Genomic DNA, 10,000 nt, shown 5'->3' with positions numbered 1-10,000 from the left:
CGAACCGAGGCCCGCGGAAGGACAGGCTGCGCACCCGGGCCGTAGGCCGGCACCCAGCGGGTCGCGACGTCCTACTAGGGGAGAAGTGCGGCCCACCGCACACCGGAACGGCCCCGCCCCGCGGCGAGTGGAAAGGCAACCGGACACGACCCCGCCGCGAATTGCTCCGCGCGGGCGGCCGGCCCCATCTGCCGAGGGCGGAGGCCAGTGGCCGGATGGGCGTGAATCTCACCCGTTCGACCTTTCGGACTTCTCACGTTTACCCCAGAACGGTTTCACGTACTTTTGAACTCTCTCTTCAAAGTTCTTTCAACTTTCCCTCACGGTACTTGTTCGCTATCGGTCTCGTGGTCATATTTAGTCTCAGATGGAGTTTACCACCCACTTGGAGCTGCACTCTCAAGCAACCCGACTCGAAGGAGAGGTCCCGCCGACGCTCGCACCGGCCGCTACGGGCCTGGCACCCTCTACGGGCCGTGGCCTCATTCAAGTTGGACTTGGGCTCGGCGCGAGGGCGTCGGGGTAGTGGACCTCCCAAACACCACATGCCACGACAGGCGGCAGCCTGCGGGGTTCGGTGCTGGACTCTTCCCTGTTCGCTCGCCGCTACTGGGGGAATCTTGTTAGTTTCTTTTCCTCCGCTTAGTAATATGCTTAAATTCAGCGGGTAGTCTCGCCTGCTCTGAGGTCGTTGTACGAGGTGTCGCACGCCACACCGCCAGCCGGCTGTGCACGCTACCGAGTAAGTACCGGTATGCGAACCGCCAGGCGACGGGCGCGCATCGCACGTTTAAGGAGACGCGGCCGGCCCCACAGGCGGCCACGACACTCCCAGGTCTGCGAAGCGGGGCAAACGCCCGCGCGCTTCAGTATACGTAGCCGACCCTCAGCCAGACGTGGCCCGGGAACGGAATCCATGGACCGCAATGTGCGTTCGAAACGTCGATGTTCATGTGTCCTGCAGTTCACATGTCGACGCGCAATTTGCTGCGTTCTTCATCGACCCACGAGCCGAGTGATCCACCGTCCTGGGTGATCTTTTCATAGTTTCCACCATCTCTTTCGAGACAGTTGCATAGGCGGGACTGAGGCGTGTGGCGGCCCTGTTCCAGCGTTCAGTGTCCAACGGCCTCACGGCCGATGGGCGTCGTACGGCTCCACACCGGAGCGGACAGGCAGTCGGGCGAAAGTCATTCAAAACCGGCGCCAGGCGCCAGGTGCCGCAGGCCAGCCGCTCCAGCGCTTCAGCGCTCGTACCACACAACATTGCCGTTAGTTTTGAGACGAACGCGTGGTTCCGCACGCGGCGCACGGCTACTGCGAGCCGTACAGGTAGCTGCGTGTTGCGCGACACGACACGCACATCGAAAGACATGCAGTCTAGTCGGTAATGATCCTTCCGCAGGTTCACCTACGGAAACCTTGTTACGACTTTTACTTCCTCTAAATGATCAAGTTTGGCTTTCCGGTAGCATCGGCAACGACAGAGTCAATGCCGCGTACCAGTCCGAAGACCTCACTAAATCATTCAATCGGTAGTAGCGACGGGCGGTGTGTACAAAGGGCAGGGACGTAATCAACGCGAGCTTATGACTCGCGCTTACTGGGAATTCCTCGTTCATGGGGAACAATTGCAAGCCCCAATCCCTAGCACGAAGGAGGTTCAGCGGGTTACCCCGACCTTTCGGCCTAGGAAGACACGCTGATTCCTTCAGTGTAGCGCGCGTGCGGCCCAGAACATCTAAGGGCATCACAGACCTGTTATTGCTCAATCTCGTGCGGCTAGAAGCCGCCTGTCCCTCTAAGAAGAAAAGTAATCGCTGACAGCACGAAGGATGTCACGCGACTAGTTAGCAGGCTAGAGTCTCGTTCGTTATCGGAATTAACCAGACAAATCGCTCCACCAACTAAGAACGGCCATGCACCACCACCCACCGAATCAAGAAAGAGCTATCAATCTGTCAATCCTTCCGGTGTCCGGGCCTGGTGAGGTTTCCCGTGTTGAGTCAAATTAAGCCGCAGGCTCCACTCCTGGTGGTGCCCTTCCGTCAATTCCTTTAAGTTTCAGCTTTGCAACCATACTTCCCCCGGAACCCAAAAGCTTTGGTTTCCCGGAGGCTGCCCGCCGAGTCATCGGAGGAACTGCGGCGGATCGCTGGCTGGCATCGTTTATGGTTAGAACTAGGGCGGTATCTGATCGCCTTCGAACCTCTAACTTTCGTTCTTGATTAATGAAAACATACTTGGCAAATGCTTTCGCTTCTGTTCGTCTTGCGACGATCCAAGAATTTCACCTCTAACGTCGCAATACGAATGCCCCCGCCTGTCCCTATTAATCATTACCTCGGGTTCCGAAAACCAACAAAATAGAACCGAGGTCCTATTCCATTATTCCATGCACACAGTATTCAGGCGGGCTTGCCTGCTTTAAGCACTCTAATTTGTTCAAAGTAAACGTGCCGGCCCACCGAGACACTCAATAAAGAGCACCCTGGTAGGATTTCAACGGGGTCCGCCTCGGGACGCACGAGCACGCACGAGGCGGTCGCACGCCTTCGGCTCGCCCCACCGGCAGGACGTCCCACGATACATGCCAGTTAAACACCGACGGGCGGTGAACCAACAGCGTGGGACACAAATCCAACTACGAGCTTTTTAACCGCAACAACTTTAATATACGCTATTGGAGCTGGAATTACCGCGGCTGCTGGCACCAGACTTGCCCTCCAATAGATACTCGTTAAAGGATTTAAAGTGTACTCATTCCGATTACGGGGCCTCGGATGAGTCCCGTATCGTTATTTTTCGTCACTACCTCCCCGTGCCGGGAGTGGGTAATTTGCGCGCCTGCTGCCTTCCTTGGATGTGGTAGCCGTTTCTCAGGCTCCCTCTCCGGAATCGAACCCTGATTCCCCGTTACCCGTTACAACCATGGTAGGCGCAGAACCTACCATCGACAGTTGATAAGGCAGACATTTGAAAGATGCGTCGCCGGTACGAGGACCGTGCGATCAGCCCAAAGTTATTCAGAGTCACCAAGGCAAACGGACCGGACGAGCCGACCGATTGGTTTTGATCTAATAAAAGCGTCCCTTCCATCTCTGGTCGGGACTCTGTTTGCATGTATTAGCTCTAGAATTACCACAGTTATCCAAGTAACGTGGGTACGATCTAAGGAACCATAACTGATTTAATGAGCCATTCGCGGTTTCACCTTAATGCGGCTTGTACTGAGACATGCATGGCTTAATCTTTGAGACAAGCATATGACTACTGGCAGGATCAACCAGGGAGCTGCGTCAACTAGAGCTGAGCAGCCGGCCGCCCGGGAGTGTGTCCCGGGGGCCCGCGCGAACACGCAAGCGTCCGCTCAATTATTCTGCAAACAGGAGGAGGCTGAGCTCCCCTGCACAACACACCTCGAAACCCTCTCAGGTCCCGGCGGCGCGCAGCGCCGTCCTAAGTACTTGGTCGGGTTCGAGAGAGGCGCAATCGCCCGGAGTTAGGCGAGTAGACGCTTTAGGTGCGACCACCCGTGCTCCCAACTGAGCTTGCCGCTGCCGACAGAGGCCCGGGAGCGTGCTGTCGTGGCATTGCCGGCGGGAGACAACACGCGCCACCTACGGTGACCGGCAGCTCCAACGCCAGCGCCACAGAAGGACAAAAGCCCCACTTGGGTGCCGAAGCGAACTCTCCCAGCACAGCGCACGCGCCAACACGTCCGCACAGCTGCGATACAAACCACCTGCGAGAACCGCTGGGGCGACCGAGCAGCAGACGGCGTCGCGGCGCCGAGCGCCGGGCGGCGGCGCATCCTCAGCGCACACAGTCCTCAATCGGACCAGCACACTGCAGATGGCCACCGCGCTTCGCACCGGGCCCGCGAGGACCTACTTTGGCCGCAAGGCGCCGCGAGCAGGGGGCGCCGGCGCGCAGCTGCGCCGCCTGCCGCGTCCGTCGGCCGGCGCGCCTGCCACTGGCCGCCCCCACCAGCCGGCTGTAGCGCGTGCGCCCACGCACCGCGCTGCCAGCACGCCGGGCGGCCCCCCCTCACCGGCCGGGGACGGTCCCACCCAGCCACCGCCGCGTATCGCCTCACACCCAGATCCCCTTTCGCGTTCGTGGGCATGGTGGGTCCCCTTTCACGTTCGTGGGCATGGTGGGTATCCCTGAAACAACCGGTTAATAGCTCGACCGATCGTCGCCAACACTGATTCACCTCTAGCGAGAACAACCGCACCACAACGGGTTACCTGTTGTTCATTTGCGTAACGTCACCAGCAAACGTAGACGTCCATCGCCATTTGCAACGAGTATTGCATGCCTGTGTCAGGTGTCACAACACACTACGTCTGCCCACATAGACGCAACAACATGTGCACGCCTCGAGAACACGTGGAAGGTAGCCCCCGTACGTATGCGGTGTCCATTGCGCGAACGACTGTCAGCCGGCCTCTGCAGGATGTCGCAGATGTGGAACGCGGTGCAACATGCTATCACGGTGTGTGAGAAGAGACGACTACGTCCGAATACACGCTCCACTACATCAACAGACTGCTCATGCTGATCGCCATCCAGGGCGTCCGTTCCTCCCACACGTCTGAATGGCGTACCACACTGCAATCCAGCTCTTATAGGGAGACGACACGTAGCTGCGTGCACAATATTTGGACTGTATGGTCTGCCGTTGCTAGGCGCAGTCGTCGTACGGTCACACATGTGCCACGATGTATCATTCAGTACATACGGACCAATGTGCAGTACAGTTTGTGGGTTTTGCGTACATCGGCGGACAGGTGACAGGCCGTACCACAACGTAGGCTGAGTACGTCGGCATGCGAAGGGCATTGAACATGCAAACTTCTCAACGACCAGCTTGCGAAGGCAGGGGGGAAGGGGGGGGGGCATGTACGTCCTGCTGCTATCCACATTACAGTGTATAGCAGGAGCATGTGGAAAGTCAGCAACACCTGCAAGGTGTTTAACATGACGCGATACACAGGGGACCGGGCAGTGCGAATAGCGAACTATATTGCGAGGGTTGCGGTTAGGCAACACTACACTAATTTAACGAGTTGCATAACAATTACAGAGCAGGTTCAGCGACAACGTGCGTCAGGTTAAGGCGCAATATAGGTTAGGTTGAGGCACAATATAGGTTAGGTTAAGGCACAACATGGGTTACGTTAAGGCACAAATTGGGTTACGTTAAGGCACAACATGGGTTACGTTAAGGCACAACATGGGTTACGTTAAGGCACAAATTAGGTTACGTTAAGGCACAAATTAGGTTACGTTAAGGCACAAATTAGGTTACGTTAAGGCACAAATTAGGTTACGTTAAGGCACAAATTAGGTTACGTTAAGGCACAAATTAGGTTACGTTAAGGCACAAATTAGGTTACGTTAAGGCACAAATTAGGTTACGTTAAGGCACAAATTAGGTTACGTTAAGGCACAAATTAGGTTACGTTAAGGCACAAATTAGGTTACGTTAAGGCACAAATTAGGTTACGTTAAGGCACAAATTAGGTTACGTTAAGGCACAAATTAGGTTACGTTAAGGCACAAATTAGGTTACGTTAAGGCACAAATTAGGTTACGTTAAGGCACAAATTAGGTTACGTTAAGGCACAAATTAGGTTACGTTAAGGCACAAATTAGGTTACGTTAAGGCACAAATTAGGTTACGTTAAGGCACAAATTAGGTTACGTTAAGGCACAAATTAGGTTACGTTAAGGCACAAATTAGGTTACGTTAAGGCACAAATTAGGTTACGTTAAGGCACAAATTAGGTTACGTTAAGGCACAAATTAGGTTACGTTAAGGCACAAATTAGGTTACGTTAAGGTACAATATGGGTTAGGTTAAGGTACAATATGGGTTAGGTTAAGGTACAATATGGGTTAGGTTAAGGTACAATATGGGTTAGGTTAAGGTACAATATGGGTTAGGTTAAGGCACAACGATAGGTTAGGTTAAGGCACAACATAGGTTAGGTTAAGGCACAACATAGGTTAGGTTAAGGCACAACATAGGTTAGGTTAAGGCACAACATAGGTTAGGTTAAGGCACAACATAGGTTAGGTTAAGGCACAACATAGGTTAGGTTAAGGCACAACATAGGTTAGGTTAAGGCACAACATAGGTTAGGTTAAGGCACAACGTAGGTTAGGTTAAGGCACAACGTAGGTTAGGTTAAGGCACAACGTAGGTTAGGTTAAGGCACAACGTAGGTTAGGTTAAGGCACAACGTAGGTTAGGTTAAGGCACAACGTAGGTTAGGTTAAGGCACCAACGTAGGTTAGGTTAAGGCACAACGTAGGTTAGGTTAAGGCACAACGTAGGTTAGGTTAAGGCACAACGTAGGTTAGGTTAAGGCACAACGTAGGTTAGGTTAAGGCACAACGTAGGTTAGGTTAAGGCACAACGTAGGTTAGGTTAAGGCACAACGTAGGTTAGGTTAAGGCACAACGTAGGTTAGGTTAAGGCACAACGTAGGTTAGGTTAAGGCACAACGTAGGTTAGGTTAAGGCACAACGTAGGTTAGGTTAAGGCACAACGTAGGTTAGGTTAAGGCACAACGTAGGTTAGGTTAAGGCACAACGTAGGTTAGGTTAAGGCACAACGTAGGTTAGGTTAAGGCACAACGTAGGTTAGGTTAAGGCACAACGTAGGTTAGGTTAAGGCACAACGTAGGTTAGGTTAAGGCACAACGTAGGTTAGGTTAAGGCACAACGTAGGTTAGGTTAAGGCACAACGTAGGTTAGGTTAAGCACAACGTAGGTTAGGTTAAGGCACAACGTAGGTTAGGTTAAGGCACAACGTAGGTTAGGTTAAGGCACAACGTAGGTTAGGTTAAGGCACAACGTAGGTTAGGTTAAGGCACAACGTAGGTTAGGTTAAGGCACAACGTAGGTTAGGTTAAGGCACAACGTAGGTTAGGTTAAGGCACAACGTAGGTTAGGTTAAGGCACAACGTAGGTTAGGTTAAGGCACAACGTAGGTTAGGTTAAGGCACAACGTAGGTTAGGTTAAGGCACAACGTAGGTTAGGTTAAGGCACAACGTAGGTTAGGTTAAGGCACAACGTAGGTTAGGTTAAGGCACAACGTAGGTTAGGTTAAGGCACAACGTAGGTTAGGTTAAGGCACAACGTAGGTTAGGTTAAGGCACAACGTAGGTTAGGTTAAGGCACAACGTAGGTTAGGTTAAGGCACAACGTAGGTTAGGTTAAGGCACAACGTAGGTTAGGTTAAGGCACAACGTAGGTTAGGTTAAGGCACAACGTAGGTTAGGTTAAGGCACAACGTAGGTTAGGTTAAGGCACAACGTAGGTTAGGTTAAGGCACAACGTAGGTTAGGTTAAGGCACAACATAGGTTAGGTTAAGGCACAACATAGGTTAGGTTAAGGCACAACATAGGTTAGGTTAAGGCACAACATAGGTTAGGTTAAGGCACAACATAGGTTAGGTTAAGGCACAACATAGGTTAGGTTAAGGCACAACATAGGTTAGGTTAAGGCACAACGTAGGTTAGGTTAAGGCACAACGTAGGTTAGGTTAAGGCACAACGTAGGTTAGGTTAAGGCACAACGTAGGTTAGGTTAAGGCACAACGTAGGTTAGGTTAAGGCACAACGTAGGTTAGGTTAAGGCACAACGTAGGTTAGGTTAAGGCACAACGTAGGTTAGGTTAAGGCACAACGTAGGTTAGGTTAAGGCACAACGTAGGTTAGGTTAAGGCACAACGTAGGTTAGGTTAAGGCACAACGTAGGTTAGGTTAAGGCACAACGTAGGTTAGGTTAAGGCACAACGTAGGTTAGGTTAAGGCACAACGTAGGTTAGGTTAAGGCACAACGTAGGTTAGGTTAAGGCACAACGTAGGTTAGGTTAAGGCACAACGTAGGTTAGGTTAAGGCACAACGTAGGTTAGGTTAAGGCACAACGTAGGTTAGGTTAAGGCACAACGTAGGTTAGGTTAAGGCACAACGTAGGTTAGGTTAAGGCACAATGTAGGTTAGGTTAAGGCACAACGTAGGTTAGGTTAAGGCACAACGTAGGTTAGGTTAAGGCACAACGTAGGTTAGGTTAAGGCACAACGTAGGTTAGGTTAAGGCACAACGTAGGTTAGGTTAAGGCACAACGTAGGTTAGGTTAAGGCACAACGTAGGTTAGGTTAAGGCACAACGTAGGTTAGGTTAAGGCACAACGTAGGTTAGGTTAAGGCACAACATAGGTTAGGTTAAGGCACAACATAGGTTAGGTTAAGGCACAACATAGGTTAGGTTAAGGCACAACATAGGTTAGGTTAAGGCACAACATAGGTTAGGTTAAGGCACAACATAGGTTAGGTTAAGGCACAACATAGGTTAGGTTAAGGCACAACATAGGTTAGGTTAAGGCACAACATAGGTTAGGTTAAGGCACAACATAGGTTAGGTTAAGGCACAACATAGGTTAGGTTAAGGCACAACGTAGGTTAGGTTAAGGCACAACGTAGGTTAGGTTAAGGCACAACGTAGGTTAGGTTAAGGCACAACGTAGGTTAGGTTAAGGTACAACGTAGGTTAGGTTAAGGTACAACGTAGGTTAGGTTAAGGTACAACGTAGGTTAGGTTAAGGTACAACGTAGGTTAGGTTAAGGTACAACGTAGGTTAGGTTAAGGTACAACGTAGGTTAGGTTAAGGTACAACGTAGGTTAGGTTAAGGTACAACGTAGGTTAGGTTAAGGTACAACGTAGGTTAGGTGAAGGCGCAATGTAGGTTAGGTTAAGGTACGATATACCTTAGGTTAAGGTACAATATCGCTTAGGTTAAGGTACAATATAGCTTAGGTTAAGGTACACGTTGTAGGGAAAGGTGTATTTTGGGGGGGGAGGGGGCGGCAGGTTCGTTGATAGTGATTATCGTAAGTGCATGCCTGCGGGATCATCCGATTTGTCACGTCAGGATGCACTTGTGGCTCATGACAGGCGGCGCTCCGATTCCAAGGTTGTGGCAGATCTGTGTCTTTCATTCCTGCCATTGTTTGTGTACTGTGACAGGAGGCAGTATTGTGATGTTGGGTGCACCCCTGTGTAGGACATGTGTGGGTGTTCGTGGCTTAGCTGAGCAATGGCGGATGTCGGAAGGGTGGGATATTCTGTTTTCTGGGTGGACCTCCCGGTCTGGTTATGATAGTGTGGATTGTGTAATGTGGCGGAGAGGATGCACCGGATGTTCTTCCATGCTGGTGGTTAGATATTGTGTGTGTGCCTGTTAGAGGCAGAGAGTAGTGTGTGATAGTGTCTGGCTGACGTGTGGTTCTCATTGTGTGCAGAGTCTTTCAGCATGTATAGGGACGGTTGTATATATTATCTGTATTCTGATGGCTCTGCATCTATTACTAATCAGTGCCGTGTATACGGTTACTCTGGTTCCAGTCGAAACTGTTCTATCTCTGTACATTAGTGACACTGCGGCTCCACTATGTTGCCGCCCCTGTCGGCCGTTTCCCCCAGTGTGTGGCTAATGATTATCAGCAATCAGTCTATTAGTCAATACCGGTAGTGTGACGACGTGAAATGTCCGGGATGGGGGAAGCTACACGCTTCCCGTGGGTCAGGGCCTAGAAAGACTCTTCCCACGCAGGAGGCTCGGACTGTCATTACTCTTCCGAGAAATATATTTGCCCAGCGTTTTTTGCGACTGCGAGTGCGACGCGTACGAGTACCGACATGGATGGGGCGCTTCCTAGCTGATCGCTCAGCATCGGAGAAATATATTTGCCCAACGTTTTTTGCGACTGCGAGTGCAACGCCCAAGGGTACCGACGTGGATGGGGCGCTTCCTAGCTGATCGCTCGGCATGGGAATCCGTACAGTGAGCAATGCGATCGCGTCTGTAGCTTGTACGTGGTACAGCTCGCAGCTCATGTATAGGGACAGCGGGAATGTCGCATATTGGACATAACTCTTCATGAAACGCAAGTTATAGGTGTGGATTGCACATTACGAC

At 51.4% G+C, this 10,000-nt stretch overlaps 3 non-coding genes across 3 annotated transcripts in view; all 3 read right to left on the bottom strand.

The window, feature by feature from the left end:
- LOC126432083 (large subunit ribosomal RNA) overlaps positions 1–691 on the bottom strand; it is a 4,227-nt gene extending 3,536 nt beyond the window's left edge. The window contains exon 1 of the ribosomal RNA XR_007577868.1: positions 1–691. This exon is cut by the window's left edge and continues 3,536 nt beyond it. This is a non-coding gene — a ribosomal RNA (large subunit ribosomal RNA).
- A 189-nt stretch (positions 692–880) lies between these two features.
- On the bottom strand, positions 881–1,035 carry LOC126432061 (5.8S ribosomal RNA). Its single transcript, XR_007577848.1, has one exon. It is a non-coding gene; the product is annotated as a 5.8S ribosomal RNA (ribosomal RNA).
- Positions 1,036–1,388: 353 nt separating this feature from the next.
- On the bottom strand, positions 1,389–3,293 carry LOC126432072 (small subunit ribosomal RNA). Its single transcript, XR_007577858.1, has one exon. It is a non-coding gene; the product is annotated as a small subunit ribosomal RNA (ribosomal RNA).
- Positions 3,294–10,000: the final 6,707 nt, after the last annotated feature.

Source organism: Schistocerca serialis, unplaced genomic scaffold (genome assembly GCF_023864345.2).
Source record: "Schistocerca serialis cubense isolate TAMUIC-IGC-003099 unplaced genomic scaffold, iqSchSeri2.2 HiC_scaffold_1121, whole genome shotgun sequence".
NCBI lineage: Eukaryota > Metazoa > Arthropoda > Insecta > Orthoptera > Acrididae > Schistocerca > Schistocerca serialis.
This window is presented reverse-complemented; position numbering and strand designations above follow the sequence as displayed.